The sequence below is a fragment of the Bos taurus genome, chromosome 19, assembly GCF_002263795.3.
Source record: "Bos taurus isolate L1 Dominette 01449 registration number 42190680 breed Hereford chromosome 19, ARS-UCD2.0, whole genome shotgun sequence".
NCBI lineage: Eukaryota > Metazoa > Chordata > Mammalia > Artiodactyla > Bovidae > Bos > Bos taurus.
In genome coordinates this window covers 20681756-20700092 of record NC_037346.1, presented here as the reverse complement: position 1 = coordinate 20700092, position 18337 = coordinate 20681756, and the positions used below count along the sequence as shown (strand labels likewise).

Here is an 18337-nt window from a genome sequence, read left to right as displayed (position 1 = left end):
TATCTGCACCCCCCACCCATAACCCTGAGAATGAAGTTTTCCCTGACGTGTTGAATAATCCCCTTCTTACACACTTTACTTCAATCCCTCCTTGGAATTCAGAGATAAGCTGGTCAGCGTAATCAGTATATAATTGAGTTTTTCAGATTCGAAAAGTTTATAGTAATTTTTGGAACGGTAATAAGAGAAATACAGATCTACACCATCTTATATGTTAGCGATGGTAGAAAAAGGACAAATTCTTGAAAAGTTTTTGTGGAGTGAGTAGGCTGAGTAATAAGAGCAGTAAACAAACTGAAGAGTTCTAAGAGAAGAGGTAGTGCTTCTCATTTTTTGTAATGAAAACCTTTTAAAGGGGAAAACCTCTTCAGTGGGCCACAAAGAGAGCAATTTTATTCAAGAACCAAAAGGTATGCCTAAAGTGCAGTCATAAAAAAATCTTTTTTCTTCAGTGTATAAAACTGAGATAAATAGATGTGTCGTGTGGGACTTGTGAGTGAATATGTACACCAGAACAATAATTGGAAGTTAAACTAGGCAAGTACGTTGGCTGTGATCAGAAAAAAACTAGTTCTCTGCTTCAGCGGAATGTATGTATAATTTGTTCTCAATGTTCCCTCTCCTAGTAAGAGTCCTTGCTTTGCAAATCAGTCGGTCATTACTCTTTTCATCTATGTCATCAATCATTCTTAAAGGGGCAACTTCCCCTCAGCATGAAAAACCAAAAAATGCCCTAACTTCTTCTTTGAAGTTGAAGGAGAGATTACAAACTTCACCGTACCTCTCCTTCATAGACAAGTTCTTGGAAAAGTTGTGTATCATCCCACCTCCACTGAAAATGAAAACTGATCCTGCCAAGGTCAAGAGTGACTTCCTAGTTATATCTAGTGGAGTATTCATTTTAATCCTTTCCTTCTTGACATCTACAATAGTTGGCATAGTTGATACTCCTTTCATCTTGAAATTTGTGTTCCTCTATGGCTTTTTCAGCTCTGCTCAGAAACAGTTTTTCTTGTACCGTCCTGTCCCTGGAGCCCCTCTCCCGCCACATACTCCTTAAATAATGCCCGTCCAATCCTGATCCCATTTTCTGAGAGTGTTACAGCAAGAATGTTCTCTTCTGGTTACTTTATACATTTGGGAATGGAAAGAGATTCATGCTTTCCTGTAGTATTTGTTCTTAATTTTTTATAGAAAATTTCAAACAAACAAAAAAGGAGTCAGAATAGTAAACCTCATGACCGTTATCCCAACTTCACTGGTTATCACACTTCATCATTCTTGTTTCACCTATTCTCCCACAACCTTTTCCCTCACCCCATGGGGGTTTGTTTGTTTGCCTGTGCTGGGTTTTCCTTGCTGCATACAGGCTTTCTCTAGTTGAGGTGAGCAGGGGCTACTCTTCTTGTGCATGGGCTTCTCATTGCAGTGGTGTCTCTCTTGTTGCAGAGCTCAGGCTCTAGGGGCACAGGTTTCAGTAGTTGTAGCATGCGGGCTCAATAGTTGTGGCGCATGGACTCAGTTACTCTGTGGCACGTGAATCTTCCTGGACCAGGGATGGAACTCCTGTCCCCTGCATTGGCAGGCCGATTCTTATCCAGTACCACCAGGGAAGTCCACCCTCACGCACTTTTAAGTAAATCTCCAACAAACCATGATAACATTTCACCTGTAAATATTTACTTTAATATGTATCTCTGATTTCTGATATCTCTGGTATCTGAGTGCCAAAGAATTGATGCTTTTGAACTGTGGTGTTGGAGAAGACTCTTGAGAGTCCCTTGGACTGCAAGGAGATCAAACCGGTCAATCCTAAAGGAAATCAGTCCTGAATATTCATTGGAAGGACTGGTGACAAAGCTGAACTTCTAATACTTTGGGCACCTGATGAGAAGAACGAACTCATTGGAAAAGACCCTGGTGCTGGGAAAGATTGAAGGCGGGAGGAAAAGGGGATGACAGAGGAGGAGATGGCTGGATGGCATCACTCACTCAAAGGACATGAGTTTGAGCAGGCTCTGGGAGTTGGTGATGGACAGGGAAGCCTAGCATGCTGCAGTCCATGGGGTCACAGAGAGTCGGACACAACTGAGCAACTGAACTGAATATGTATCTCTAATAAATACTTTTAACATAACCATGATTTCTTTATCACACCTTTAAAATATGTCCTTAATATGATTTAATACACAACTCATGTTCAGTTTTTTCCCCAGTAGTTTCCAAAATATTATTTCATACCCCATTTATCTGAATCGGGATCTGTACTTTGCACTTGATTGATAAATATGTCTCTCAAGTTTCTTTTCATGTATAACATTTTCCCTTCCTTTTTTTCTTCTCCTTTCCTTTTTTCTTCCTTTTTCATACACAGATTATTTGTTGAAGAAACCAGATTATATATCTTAAGAACTTTCCACATTCTGGACTTGGCCAGTTGCATCCTTATGATGTCGTTTCACATTTGCTTCAATCACTATTTTTCTTGTAAACTGGGAGTGAAATCTAAAGGTTTGATGTTGGGAACTTTCCTGGCAGTCCAGTGGATATGACTGTGCCTGGTTGGGGAGCTAAGATCCTGCATGACCTATGGCATAGCCTAAAAAAATTTTTTTAAGACTAATAAAGGTTTGTTGTTGTATAGGGAGTGTTTTTATAGTATTTTGTATCAGCCATGACCTTGTTCTCACACTTACCTCTGTCTAAATTACAGCTCCCCCACACCCCACTCTGTTTCCTCAACACATAGGGCATCTTAAGAGACTCTGGCTGTCTTAATATTATTATTATTATCCAAGATCTGTGCCTATGATCTTGTGCTAATAGGCCTCTTTCCTCAAATTCTTCAAATTTCACACACACACACACACACCTACAGGGGCATATCCCAAAGTCAGATTTGTTCAACATGAAGGTATTTTTAGTAGATACTGTAAAACATATAAGCTATTCAATTCTTAGAATTTATCCAAGAAAGAAAAGAAATTTACACTCATCAGTGGTAGTCAGTGCTTAGAATGGTTGCAGGGACTGTGCTTTCTGTGGATTTAACTCCTGAACAGTTCTTGAATTGGCCTGGTTCCTCTTCCCCATGGCCTCTGCTGTGATGGTTCATACCTGTTTCTCACTTGAGGTACTTGAGGTCCCCCTGTACTGGGGTTGTAGAGTCTCAGCCACTGGACCACCAGGGAAGTCCCAGATTGTCCCATTTTAACACACAGAAATAAACGCTGGGCCAAGGTCCCTAAGGATGGTAGAATACAATTTAGTTCAAGAAAGTCCTGCCCTAGAAAACTTTCAGTCTCGGGTATCTATCAGATACGCATCTGTAGCAGAAGCCATGAATAAATTAAAGCAGCTGCACCGGAGTCTTAAAGAAAGCCAGCCCTGAAGATATCAGGCAGTGGATGTGAAGGCAGTACGGCCAGAGTGAAAAACATGGACTGTAGAGGTCCTTTATCAGATGTACATGATGTGCAAATAATTTCTTACAGGCCCTGGCTTGAGTTGAATCCTTTTCATTGTATTGTGAGAATATAATTAGGATATTGTCTATCTTGTTAAATGTTCCATGTGGTGCACTTGATACAATATGTTATAATCAATGTTGCCAATAAACCGTATATATTAATATAACTAAAAATGTAAAATAAAATTATTTTTAACAACCAAAAACAATGCGTGTATATTAACGAAGAAAATTAAAGTGTCTAACAAAAAAAAAATTGACTGTGGAGTTCCGTCTCCCCCTCTTACTCCTGTCGGTGAGTATGTTACTTTGTGCTGACTTCATAACCAGGCTGAGTTTTGCTTTCCTTTTCTATAAAACGGGGTTGACATTACCCCCCTCACAGGGTTGTGTGAGGATTTAAATAAGGTAACATGGGGCTTCCCTGGTGGCTCAATGGTAAGGAATCCACCCACCAAAACAGTAGACTTGAGTTCAATCCCTGATCCAGGAAAATCCCACATGCCTTAGAGCCACCAAGCCCATGTGCCACAACTATTGAGCCTATACTCTAGAGCCAGGGAGTTGTGCCACAACTACTGAAGCTGGGTGCCCTTGAGCCCGTGCTATGCAACAAAACAAGCCACTGCAATAAGAATCCTGTGCAATGCAATGACAAGTAGCCCCCGCTCACTCCAACCAGAGAAAAACCTGTGCAGCAACAAAGACCCAGGACAGCCAAAAATATATAAATTTTAAAAATTATTAAAAAAAATTATACTAACGTAACATGTAAAGTGCCTAACCCATGGGAAATGTTTTCAAATGGTAGATGTGTGTGTGTGTGTGTGTGTGTGTCAGGAGGTAAATATTCATCACACTTCTCTGATGCTACTGTCTGGCAGGCGCCCGTGATCAGTACATCACAATTGTCTGGGACATCCGTGAATGTGGCAAGGGTTGGGCTGCATGGTTGCGGACTGAGAGGTTTTTGGAATGCACTTCTGGATCAACTGGTGATTTTGTCATGCCCTCGTCTTTGGCTGACATCTGCCAGGATTAAAAACAAAAACACAAAGTCCTACTGGAGTTGTGCTACATAAGATATGAAACAAACAGCTGGCAATCAAAATATCAAATAAGTTGACATTTTATTGGCCTAAAATTATCTTTGGGCTTCCTCTGAGCCTTCTCTTTGCTGGGCAGTAGTACAATACTAGCAAGAAGACTTTGGTTGAAAGTGACAATTCAAATCAGCTTGGAGGGGGTGAGGGGGAGGAAATGCATTAAACCCTGTAACTGAAAAGTCCAGTGCCTCAGGAATTTAAAGAATTTTGTCAGATGTCTGCCCCTTTTTGTCTCTCCTTTCCTCCTCTCCACACGCCATACCCAGCTTCCAAATGCTTGGCTATTTTTGTCTATAGATTGGATTTTTGTTATAAATTCGTTTGTGTTGTATTGGGGAGGGGGGAATGCAACTAGAGGATCCAGGTGCTTCCCACTGCTATCATCTAGTTTAGTATACCCCAGCACTAAATACTGCCGTTAATACTGTCTATACACAGGAAATGAATCAAGGAGACTTCTTTCTTTCTTTCTTCTCTTTAGTTTGGCTACACTGAGTCTTGGTTGCAGGACATGGGATCTTTAGTTGCAGACTGTGAGATCTAGTTCCCCAACCAAGGATTGAACCCAGGCCCCCTGCATTGGGAGAGTGGAGTCTTAGCCACTGGACCACCAGGGAAGTCCATCAAGGAGTTTTCTAGTCAGTTTTAACCAGATACTTCCCTTGCTGACATGACACGGTATTGTGATCACTAGTAACAGGAGTTCCTGTTCCAAAATCGAGGTTTATACAACCACTTAAGCTCGCATGCTATGTGGTCTTTCTTGCATAACCTGCTCTTTCTCACCTGTTGCCCAAAAACACTAGACGTCTAGTCTAGTGATCAAATAAGTGAAGTGAGCGAGTGAAGTCGCTCAGTCATGTCCGACTCTTTGCGACCCCATGGACTGTAGCCTACCAGGCTCCTCTGTCCATGGCATTTTCCAGGCAATATTACTGGAGTGGATTGCCATTTCCTTCTCCAGCAGATCTTCCCAACCCAGGGACCGAACCCAGGTCTCCCGCATTGTAGACAGATGCTTTACTGTCTGAGCCACCAGGGAAGTCCAAGTGATCAAATGGTACCATACAAATGGTTATCATGAAACTCATCCTTTATTTCTCCTCTTCACAAATGTTCTCAACACAAAAATGTTACAATATTGTAAATGTACGAAATTGAAGTCATTTGGGACTTTGTGAGAATGAGCAGATCAGAATTTAGGGCATATGGACCATAGATAGTGTTTCCAGGAGACATGTAAGCAGGCTTCACATAGATCATATTAGATGAACTTCCATCTTTGTAGTTGATTCATGTGGCAGAGGGATGGGGCAAGGGAGCAGAGGGCAGTGAAAGGAATGACCACATAAGTCCAGACTGACATCATCCCAGTTTAGTGACCCTAAAGGTAAAGGAAAGATTCTCCCTCTCACTTAACAGTAATAAAAGCCAAAGGAGGGCTTCCCTGGTGATCTAGTGGATAAGAATCTGCCTGCCAATGTCAGGGGACATGAGTTCGATCCCTTGTCTAGGAAGATTCCACATGCCTTGGAGCAATTGAGCCAGTGCACCATGCCACAACTACTGAGCCCACACACCTAGAACCTGTGTGTGCTTCGCAACAAGAGAAGCCACTGCCAGAAGCCTATGCGCTACAACGAAGAGTAGCCTGTGCTCACCACAACTAAAGAAAGCCCTCATGCAGCAATGAGGACCCAGTGCAGCCAAATATAAATAAATGAACAAATAAATAAATCTTTTAAAAAAATCCAAAGGAGCATCGCTGAGTAGCCCAGCTTGGACGCTGTGTCATATGTTGCTCGGTGGGCTAGTCTCTTCTCCAAGGGGTGAGACATTCTGATGGCCCTAGCTGGGACTGTGTGTTCACCCTGTGGCAAGAGGCTCAGAGTAACAGCTCCACAAAATTACATGGAGTGATGGAGAGGAAATATCCTTAAAAGAATGTAGGGTACTTTTTGCCAGAAGATGAGGGAGAAATTCTGGACAGACGAAAACAACAGATGTTCACTACAAGAAGAATAGAACTGCTGGCGAGGCCAAACGACACGGTTTTGTGGGGATGCTTCTTAGAGTACAGTATGTAAGTGTTCGCTGTGGCCAGGTAAAAGAAAGCAACAGTCATCTGGAACGTTACATTGTAGAATGTTCTTATCTATTACCTCTTCTGATTGTCACCATAATGATGGGAATTGGGCAGGACACGCTTATTTTACAGAACGTGCTTTTGAAAGTCAAGCAACACAGGGAAGCACAGCGGAAAACGCACGGTTCATATGACAGCGCCAGCTGTAAATCTGGTTTGTACATCAGTTTGGGAGGCAGGTGCCTTCCAGACATTCTCAGGACATTAGACAGTCCTGAAAGTATCTGGCATCTGCACGAACCCAGAAAATGCCCTGCCCAGCATCCAGGTACATATTATCAAGATGACTGCAACTTCCTCAAACTCTAGCACACATGTGCATCCCTAGAGTTCTCTATCACATTAATCTTTATAGTTGGTATTCTTCCATATACTCCAGGATAACAACTTTCATTCACACATTTTATTTCTGTCTCCCACATCTAACCCAGTTTACACATAAACCACAATAAGTGTTTATGGAATGATGCATTGAGAGACAGCAATCATTACTGAATGTCAGTTATGTGAATTATGCTAGGCTCTATGAATATAGAGATGAATACCATTCCTATTCTCAAGTCACAGCCTAATGGGAAAAGTCAACAAATAAACAATCCAAAGTCCTTTGGCTGACATAGAAACAGGACCCAAAGTAGTTTAAGGAAAAAAAAAAAGGGGGAATATTTTGGCTCACACATGTTAAGAAGTCCACAGGCTGGCTTCAGGCAGAGTTGGTTCCAGGCTAAATACTCTGGTTTCATCTCTAGTACTCCTCCCATGCTGCGTGTGGTCTGAAGCTTCACAGAAAGAGGCGTCAGCAATTCCAGTTCTTACATCCTTTCGAGGCAACAGAGTGTAGTGGTTCAGAGTGAAAGCTGGTTTGACATCGGGCCTCACCACATGCTGGCTATGAGAGCTTTCAAAGGTTGATTGAAACACTCTGTGCCTCATTTCTATCATTTGTAAAAAGGGAATAATAATTGTACCTATCCAATATAGTTCAAAATACATACATACATACATATATATATATAATTGGCGTTTTTCTTTTCTTTTTATATTTCTTTTTATTTATTTATTTGACTGTATTGGGTCTTAGTTGTGGCACATAAGATGTTCAATCTTTGTTGCAGCATATGGGATCTAGTTCCCTGATCAAGGATCGAACCCAGGCCTCCTGCATTGGGAGTCTTAGCCTTTGGAGCACCAGGGAAGTCCCCTACTGAGTAGAGTTATCATGAGGGCTAAAGAAGATAACTTGTGTTCAGAACTCTCCCTGGCATAGGATAAGCACTCAATAAGTGCTTATCTTATTAACAAATTATTATTAATTAATAATCATTAAGTTATTAATACAATAACTTATTTTCATTATTCTTGTTATCATTATTGTCATCCAATTTGGGGGGAAAAAAGAAGAGAATTTCTTTCCCCCAAATGCCAGAGAAAATCTTCTTGCCTTTCATTGGCTCTAATTGGATCGTGTGCCCATCCCTGACCCAGAGCCAAGGGAGTGTCATACGCTGCACACACTGGGGGTTTAGGCCTGGTAAACCTGCTCCATCCCTGGAGTGCAGAGTAGAGGCAATGTCACAGGAACCACATAGACTATGATTAGAGGACAGGCTCGTTCCCAGCAAGAGAAAGAGAAAGGATGGATGCAAAAAGCAAGAGATGAGCAGCATCGTAGTCTTGGTGGTACAGTCCAGCCAATGCTGCGATCAAGGTAAGTATTCAAGCTCATCTGAGGAGTTTCTGGGAAGAACTGAGTTTTTGGTGTGTTTTTTTTTGGTTTTGTTTTATTTTGGCACAGCTTGTGGAACCTCTGCTCCCCAGTTAGTGATTTGAATCCAGTCTATGCAGTGAAAGTCCAGAATCCTAACCACTAGACCACCAGGGAACTCCCCAAGAACTGATTTCTTTTTATCCACTACCTAAGTTCCCTAATCCAAAAGGATTGTGGTAAAATATACATTAAAAAATTTACCACTTTAACCATTTAAAAATAGGCAATTCAGGGCTTCCCTGGTGGCTCAGTGGTAAAGAATCCACCTGTCAGTGCAGGAGACATGGGTTCTATCCCTGGTCAGGGAACTAAGATCCCAAAAACCTCATAGGTGGCTGAAAAAAAGAATTTCATTCCTTTTGAAGGCTAAATAATATTCCATGTATGATGTAGGTATCACATTTCATTTGGGCATTCATCTGTCGATGGACATTTGGGTTGTTTCCAGCTTTTGGCTAGTGGGAATAACGCTGCTATGAACATGATGCACAAATATCTGAGTCCTTGCTTTCAATTTTTTGAATGTACAGGGGTTGAGCTTTCTAAGAACAAAAGAAAAAGCCACTTTATTAACTAATTTTTTTCTCTTTTTGATAGGCTCTGTTAAATTCTCATAGGCGCATGCCACCTCTGGCTTGGAAAACTTCCACTCTATTACCCAACCATATCCCCTTATTATTGAGGGCATACGTGAATACAGAGGTTTGCCCATCACCTCCACTGGAAGCAATAGTCTGCTTTGGAATTGGATAATGCACTGAGCTAGCCTTCCACTCAGATCAGACTCTCGGAATGATAGGAGGAGATTAGGATTGAGAAACTTTGCTTCCTGGGGAGGGACTATGCCAGTTATGAAAAGCCTACAGTTGTAAATTGTCTAATGGTGATTGCCTGTGAAACTTGTCAAGATTCCTGGCAGCTCAGCTGAGAACCTAATTACCAGTTACAAAGAGAGACAGGAAAAACGTGTTGTCAGAGAGAATGAGGTACAGTATCCTGGCCCCGTCATCAGCCTCCTTCTTGCTTCCCTAGAGCACGGCACATTAATACAACTGACATCACACATGTTTGTTATCTGGAACAAAGGAACCATGTCAAACCACAGCCCTGTGTCAGCTGAGTCTTTGATAATCACATAAATTGAACAGTGGCATTTGACCTGACTGTACAAACACTTCCGGTATTCTTAGTGCCAAGGATAATACCAAACCATACTTAACTTTCCTCCTGGAATTTACACAGAGTTCAACCAATCCTCCTCCTTTCCTGAACCGAAGAGGAGCAGTGATCCTTTGTTCCAGAGAAGCGTAGAGACAGGTAATAACTTACCTAATCAGCAACCTAGCATCTTATCTTCCAAGGAAAATAAATTAGTATCAACCATGCTACAGCAGCAACATGAGGAACCAGCAGTCTTGGCCAAGAATCTCTAAACTGAGGGAAAGCAACCTTATCATATTCGCACGCTAGTTTTTACAAAGTCCTGGTCTTCTGGTCTTGCAAAAACACTCACACACACTTCCCATTCGCCTTTCTTTCTTTAGTTGCATCAGTAGCACCTGATCATGGATGCTAACTTTCTCAATGGAAGAAAAAAAATGGAAAAAAAAAATTTCAGATACTTGAAAATCAGGGGCCTGGTATTTATTGCAACAGGAGATGAGAAGAAAGAGAAAGTAATATTTACTGGGCATATATCTATGATGTTCCAGATACTACGCTTTTTAAATTAATTAATTTAATTGGCTGCATAGTTGTTGCATAAGGGATCTTCCTTGCATCATGCAAGATCATTTGTTGCAGCACAGGGACTGTCTGGTTGTGGCACGTGGGCTCTCTAAGTGTGGTGTGTGGGCGTAGTAGGTCCACAGCATATCGAATCTTAGTTCCCTGACCAAGGATCAAACCCGTGTCTCCTGCACCGCAAGGTGGATTATTCACCCCTGGATCACCAGGACCGTCCCTGGGTACTGTATTTTACCTCTATCTAATTTAATCTATGACTCAACTGACAACATAGATACTATTATACACATATAAAAGGCAGGAGGAGAACGGGATGACAGAGGATGAGATGGTTGGATGGCATCACCGACTCGATGGACACGAGTTTGAGCAAGTTCTGGGAGTTTGTGATAAACAGGGAAGCTTGGCGTGCTGCAGTCTGTGGGGTTGCAAAGAGTCAGACATGACTGAGCGAATGAAGTGAACTGATATACATATTCCAATGCCATATCTGGAGCTCAGAGAGGTTAGGTAAATTGCTCAAAATGACCCAGCTAGTAAGTGACAGAGCAGATTTTTTTTAACATATTTATATATTTCCTGGGACAGGGCTTAGAACCCACTTCTTTCTGGCTCCAAAGCCCGTACTCTTTATAATGCATTATGCTGCTTCAGTAGAAGAGGAGAAACTAAAGAAACTGCCAAGAGATAAACCTGATACATGCACTTCTAGTGCATTTGATTTTCTTTTGTTTGTATGGATTACAATTGCCTGGTTAAATAGCAGACATTCAGCAAAATACTCCATCAAATTCAAAGATGCTACAGAGAATAGAGAACTGGGAGGGGAAAGAAGCGGAGGAGAAGAAACGAGGACCAGGAAGGGGAAATGTTTGGGAAATGTAATGAGGAGCAGGAGGTTGTTCTCAGAGGCCTTCCACCAAAACCCAAAGAACAGAGCAAAACTGACACTCCTTTTTTTTTTTTTTTCTTTCTTCATTCACCATTTATTTTCTCTTCTCCTATAAAAGGATTAGCAGGATGGGCTCAGTGGGAGAGGAGGCTCCTGTGGGATCCTGTTACCAGCCATCTGTGTTCCGTTCTTTACTTTTGAACAAGACGGCTCCAAAACCCTGAACCGGAGAGGGAGTTGGAGCTGCATACAGATCAGCAGAGCTTTTGCTAACAGCTCTGACGCCTGCGGGATGACTCAACCCTCTGTGCCTGGCAGAGTCAGCTGTGGTCCCCTGGAGCCTCCTACTCTCGGGAGGAAATCAGAGATGTGGGGAAGTGGCTTGGGGAAAAGATCCAGACCCTTCATCTTGGGTAGGAATTCAGGCTGGAAGGACAGGTAGGAGCACCCTCATTTAAGAGTACCAGCTGATGCTGGGGGAAGGGGTAAAGGTGACCATGAGGAAAGCACCATGGTATGTACACGTTAGCCACTCTGCAAAAGGAATATACTGTCTGGAGGATAGCAGTCAGCAAAAGCCATATGGCTGTGTCACCAGGAATTCAGCCCCAACACAAATTGCATTCACTTCCTGGGTAAATTTTACTCAGGTATAGGCATCTCCTGCTGTTCCCTCGCTTTTGTAAAAAATGTTAATTGTCTTTTATTTTTATTATTTAAAAATATTTTTATCAGAATATAGTTGCTTTACAATGTTGTGTTATTTTCTGCTGTACAACTAAGTGAATCAGCTATCTGTATACATACATCCCCTCTTTTTTGGATTTCCTTCCCATTTAGGTCACCACAGAGCACTGAATAAAGCTCCCTGTGCACTCCCTCACTTTCTGAGGAACCCAAAGACTCTTCCTGTTCTTCCACAACACCATTAATATTTAAGAACATTCTCATGCTGAACAGTGGCTACTGTCAGACCTCTCCTCTGGTTACTCACTCAGATCTCTGAGATACAGGCAATCGGGAGGAGGTTACTGGTATACCTGGCCAGCAAGTATCTGGATTTACCCTGAACCACTTACCCTGTTCCACTACCACCCCCAAACAACCCCAGGCTTCCTCAAAGAGCTTCCCTTTCAGTTGGCTCCTTACCACTCACCAATAAATAGCCCCTGAAGTTTGGCTTGTTGTCATGGTAACTCAAACACAATGATTGAAGCTGCCAATACAGGCATCAGTCCCCAAACTCAGACTCCTTTAAAAACAATAGCATAATGTGGAATCACCCCTCCATCCACCTTCTCCACCACACCGAACACATACTTTCAATTGCTGATTTTATGGAGAGACTCAGTTCTTGGAACAGCTGAGAAACTGGCTGTTTTGCCCCAGATGAAAGGTTTCTAAATTCCAGGGACTTCTGTGGTGGTCCAGTGGTTAAGAATGCGAGGGCTGGATCCCTGGTCAGGGAGCTAAGATCCATATGCCTCCTAGGCAAGAGAAACAGAACATAAACAACAGAAACAATACTGTAACAAATTTGATAAAGACTTTTAAAATGGTTCACATCCAAAAAAAAATACAATTCTTTCCTTAGACACTAGCCTAGAAATCTGACCAATCTACAAAGTATCAACATCTCTAGGACTCCATGGAATTTAAAAAATACATCTGTATGTATCCTTTACTTATACTTCATTTTTTTTTTCTGTGCTGGTAGAAAGAATCCAGGTAGTTGGCATTTCAGGGCTAGAAGTGCTAGTTGGTTTCCCACAGAGGGGGAGGGGACTCCTGAAGTCCTCATAAAATACATATGAAAGTGCTTCATACCCTGTAGAAGAGTGTTCAAATATTCAGTTTGTTTCTCTTTCTTTTTTATTTTTTAAATTATGAAAGTATGATAACACATTGACAGGAGCCTTGAAAAATACAGAACAAAGTCACATATAGCTCTACTATATATTACAATTATTTTTTAAGTAGATAAATTAAGATTTTTAGTTGGAGTTTTAATGTCTAACTCTCAAAAATTAATAGAACAGATATACAGAAAAGTAGAAGCAGACCTGAAAAGCACCATGAACCACATCAACATAATTAAGATTTAGACAATTTTTACACAACAGTAGGATACAAATTATATATAAGTGCCCAGAGACTATAAACTAGGAGACACTGGAACATATCCAGGGACATAAAACAAGGTAAAAAAAATTTCTTGATCTAAAGATACTAAAAACATACAGTGTCTGTCCTCTTGTCACTGTAGAATTGTGTTAGAAATCCATATCCAGTGATATTTGAAAATAACCCACAAATTTTCAAGTGCAATGGGACATTTATCAAGAGAGGTCTTTGACTTAGCCATTGAAAGCCTCAATAAAGTTAGAAGACTGAAAAAACACAGAGGGTGATTACAGAGAAGAAAATATTTAAATGAGAAAAATAATATCAAGGATACTTTAACACACCCCTGTATTTGTAACAGAGTACAAATGAAAAGAGAATTTACCAGAACTTTTTGCACAGGGCTGAAGTTGCTCAATGCAACTAAATACAATGTAGAATCTTGAATAAATTATGGAAACAAATAACAGACACTAGCATAACATTTTGTGAAATTCAAATATTCATTTGAACTACTCTTCTCTGCCCACTCTTCCCCTTTAGTTCAAGGTCATATTGCATAGGACTCTAGTGCCAAATGTCCTGGTTTGAATTCCTTCTCTACCCTTTACTTTGTACTTTTGGCAAGGTTTCTCTGTGCTTCATTTTCCCCATCTGTAAAATGGGAAAGATAATAGTACCCTGCTTAGAGGGCTTTCATGAGGCTTGTGTGCATGTGTGCTAAGTTGCTTCAGTTGTGTCCAATTCTTTGTGACCCCATGGACTGCAGCCCACCAGGCTCCTCCGTCCATGGGATTTTCCAGGCAAGAGTACTGGAGTGGGGTGCCATTGCCTTCTCCGTCATGAGGCTTACATAAATTGAAACATGTAAAGAACTTTGATTAGACCCCGGTTTTATATATCAAGGATGCCTCTGGACAGAGTATGTAGCTGAGAAACACAGACAAGTTGCCCTATCCTCAAAGAGTTTAAAGGCTGATATCCACATGGTAGAAATAGAAAACCCAGTAATTACAGGTAATGTGACAAGTACTTCTCTGAATGGAGAGAGAGAACAGAGACAGAGCCAGAAATTCAGCCTTGAAGGATGCCTGGGTTTTCCTAAACAGAAACAGCTTATCAATTAGGCACTCTGGGTCACTTCATTTAGCTCAACAAGGTTATTTGAAAGGTAGAAGTCTAGAAAACCAGGAAAAGTAACAGCCCAGAAGAGCGAGAGAGAGCATCTTGGGTATTTTAATCCTGATGCTCAGTCATTAGCATGACTTAGCTGTTTTTCCTGGCCTCCTTTCCAACTGGTTCCTTGGTCTCTGCTTTGTATTATGCTCTCTTCCCTGTCATTTCTGTATTTCCACAGCTAGAGCCTGCCTTGACCCCTCATGACCCTGAGGGGTCTTTCTTTCTCTCTCTTTTATTTTTGGCCATGCCATGGGGCATAAGGGAGCCTAGTTCCCCAACTAGGGACTGAACTCATGCTCTCTGTATTGGAAGCATGGATTCTCAGCTGCTGGACCACCAGGCAAGTCCCCTCTCATGACTTTTCTTTATATATGATTTTAGGTCTTGTTCCTGCTATTAATAGCCACATTTTCTCCTTTTTCTAATTCATTCTTAGAGAGTAAGAGAGAATCTGATTGACCTCGTCCTTTTTTGGTGTCAGATATGTTGTAAGTTGCTGGCAGGTTCTGGGTTGTCCACTGTTGCATCAGATGCCAACTCTGGTCCCGTCAGCTAAGGCACAAGTACCTCCATGAACGGTGGCCACCTCGGGCTACGTCTTCAACAGCGGCTGTAGGTAGTGAAGTTTCCCTTCAAAAGGAAATATGGATGTAGCAGTCATGATGCTCTGTTTAGAACAGAAAGAAGACATAACATATACAAACAGCATGGAAAAAGAGAAGTGCAGTGTGTCTAGAGTCGACTCAACACATTTATTTACTGAGACATCGCTAAATGTCAGTCACTGTGCTGGGAGTGGATACAAATGCCGTGATAAATGGTATATAGGATGTTAAGGGAAGCCATTGCAGCGTCACCTGAACCAGACAGGAGAGTGTCAACAAAGCCTTCTTAGAGGAAGTAAACTTTACATCTGGACCAGAAAGAGGAATAGGAATAAAAAAGAGCATAGCGTATTCCAAGATCTGAAAGTAGCTTAATGAGGCTGCCAGAAATGAGAGGGAATAATAAGGGATAGGCTGGGACTACCTCATTCAGGACCTAACAATTGTAATGACCATTTAATGAACACAGAACTGAACACTATGCTAAACCTTTTATGTGTATGTATGGCTTGTTTAATTCTCCCACCAACCCTATCAGGTGGGAATAATTATTCCTTACATTTTTTTTTAAGATGAGGAAATCAAGACTCAGTGAGGTTTAGTAACTTTCTTATGATCACTTAACTAGCAAGTGCCCAAACTGCTAAATTATACTTACTCTACGGATTATTGTCTTTATTGCAAGAGCTGCGGGAAGCCATCAAAGGGTTTTAGGCAAATTTGTGTTTCAGAAAGATCACTCTGGTTGCAGAGTATACAGTGGATTACAGAGAACAAAGGGGGACATGGGAGACACTTTGGGTTCTTATTGCAGACCAGGTAAATGGCAGTAGTAAAGTGGACCAGGATGATAAAAATGCCACGGATGTATTCATTCATTCATTCCTCTGTCCAATACATATTTAATAAGCTCCTACTCTTAGTATGAGGATATAAAATTAAACAAGGATATAAAGTTAAACAAGGCAAATGAGGGTCTTGCCCTCATGGAGTTCATCTAAGGGATAGAATAGACGGGAGTTAGTGGAGTTGGCGGAGAAGGCAGTGGCACCCCACTCCAGTACTCTTGCCTGGAAAATCCCATGGAGGGAGGAGCCTGGTAGGCTGCAGTCCATGGGGTCGCTGAGGGTAGGACACGACTGAGCGACTTCACTTTCACTTTTCACTTTCATGCATTGGAGAAGGAAATGGCAACCCACTCCAGTGTTCTTGCCTGGAGACTCCCAGGGACGGGGCAGCCTGGTGGGCCGCCATCTATGGGGTCACACAGAGTCGGACACGACTGAAGCGACTTAGCAGCAGCAGCAGTGGAGTTGAATGTGAGAGTGAAGGAGAAGAGGGAGTCTGCGGTGGTTTACTGGCTTGTGCTTGGCTCCAAACCCTCACCCTTTCTACCTCATTACTCCCCCTAAGGTTGTGTATGTTCAGTGGGGAGCAGGGGGCCAACTGATAAGTAAGGTAGTTAGGAGGACCAAGGACAATTAGGAAACGGTTTTGTATACTTAAATGGCAACCCACTCCAGTGTTCTTGCCTGGAGAATCCCAGGGACTGGGGAGCCTGGTGGGCTGCCGTCTATGGGGTCGCACAGAGTCGGACACGACTGAAGCGACTCAGCAGCAGCAGCTCATCAGCTCAGACTTTACTCTGGAGACTTTAGGGAGCCAGTGAAAATGTGTAATCAGGGAAATGACTTGACCAGATACATATGTTAGCAAGATCAAGATTTATCCTTTCTGAAACTAAAATTCCTCCAGGGGTGTGGAGCCAGTTTAAGTCTTCTTTTCGTATTCTGCCCTCTAGTGGCAAGACGAAAATCAGCATGTTCCAGCTCTACAGGTTTACGAGGAGCCGCCAGCTTTGATTAGCCCTGAATTTCACAGCTCCGGTACCTCTGAGCACGTTGTGTTGCTCAGTCTTCAGCAGAGACCACGCATTTATTCCAGAATTCCTCCAGTTCCATAGACACAGCCCTGTCTCCTATTACAGAAAACGCTCTTCTGAGAACTCTTCCCCAGCCTGGTTCGCAGTTGCTCCTCACCCTACACTCTTCCTCTCCTCAATGCCCTTGCAATGCAGACCTGGCAGTAGGCAGCCCTAAGGAGGTCATAAAAGCTGGCACTGCTGCCCTCAAGTGGGAACCTAGGGAAGTGCATGTTGCATTTTCCCTGGAACCTCTCCCTCTCTGAAAGTTAAATCTTTAACAACTTGGTATCTTATTGAGCCTTCTTGTCTTTTTGCATCCGAGTTATAAACAGACAGTACCCCTTTCCACTCTCGGGCTCAGATTTAAGGAAGCAATGTGGAGGAGGAAAAAGCAGGACCTCCTCCCCATGAATTCAGCATTTTCATCATCACCATTACCATCAGGGAAAACAGCTTTTCAAAGGTTTGAAAATAGAGAGTAAGGCAGATAGAGTATAGCCTCCTCAAAGACATCCCTTATTTTCCTCGAGAAAAATTATTCTTTTCTCAAAACTTAATCCGTGTCCTTTTGCCCCAGAATCTCCATGCTTCTAAAACGGAGCTCTGATTATAACAAGAGTCACATCCAAGTGTATGGATCTTGAAAGTAAATACTGGAATCACTTCTCAAAAATTTGGATTGATTTAAACACCCTCTGGCAACGTTCCTTTGGCCTCCTTGCCAATGCTAATGAACCTGGGCCGCAATCTCCTCCACTCCTTGACCCAGCACTTAGTGGCAAAGTGACCCTTCAAATCTCATCTCAGCGAAGACAGCTCCTCTCCCTGCTAAGAGGGTGATTTTTGTGAATTAAACAGGGATGCTGTTTTTTCTAATTTAGCACATACATGCCACCCACAGGCAATTTATTCCAGAATTTCTTTTAAAGCCAGAGGCTTTAAGATTTCTGACTGACAGATCCCTCCCCCATTCAAACCCTCTATTCACCCAGGAATTTGTGATGGAAATAGTCCTGCTGGCTAGAGTGGTGAGGCATACCAGTGCTGCTCAGAGCTGAGTGGCTGTTGCCATGGGGGCGAGAGTGTTTGTATAGAACTGTCTATACAAGGTGGTAGGCTTGAGGGCTGCTTAGGTTTGGAGGATTCTAGAACTGAGCCAGCACCCTCAGTTTACAGATGAGGAAATTGAGGCCCATAGAGTCAGTTCGATGATTCATTCAGGGTCCTAGGGCAAGTTAGAAATAGAGTTGTGCTCTTTGCAATACTTTTTTTTTAAGTTTTTTTTTTTTATGTGGACTGTTTTTAAAAATTCTTTACTGCATTTGTGGGCTTCCCTCATAGCTCAGCTGGTAAAGAATCCGCCTGCAATGCAGGAGAC

General features: G+C 42.1%; 1 long non-coding RNA gene across 1 annotated transcript; it reads right to left on the bottom strand.

Moving 5' to 3' along the window:
* Positions 1 to 11438: 11438 nt before the first annotated feature.
* Positions 11439 to 18044, bottom strand: LOC132342986 (uncharacterized). The gene is made up of 3 exons (XR_009491615.1): positions 17948 to 18044; positions 14891 to 15097; positions 11439 to 12614 (listed from the first exon to the last, which is right to left on the bottom strand). It is a non-coding gene; the product is annotated as an uncharacterized lncRNA (long non-coding RNA).
* Between the last annotated feature and the right edge of the window lie 293 nt (positions 18045 to 18337).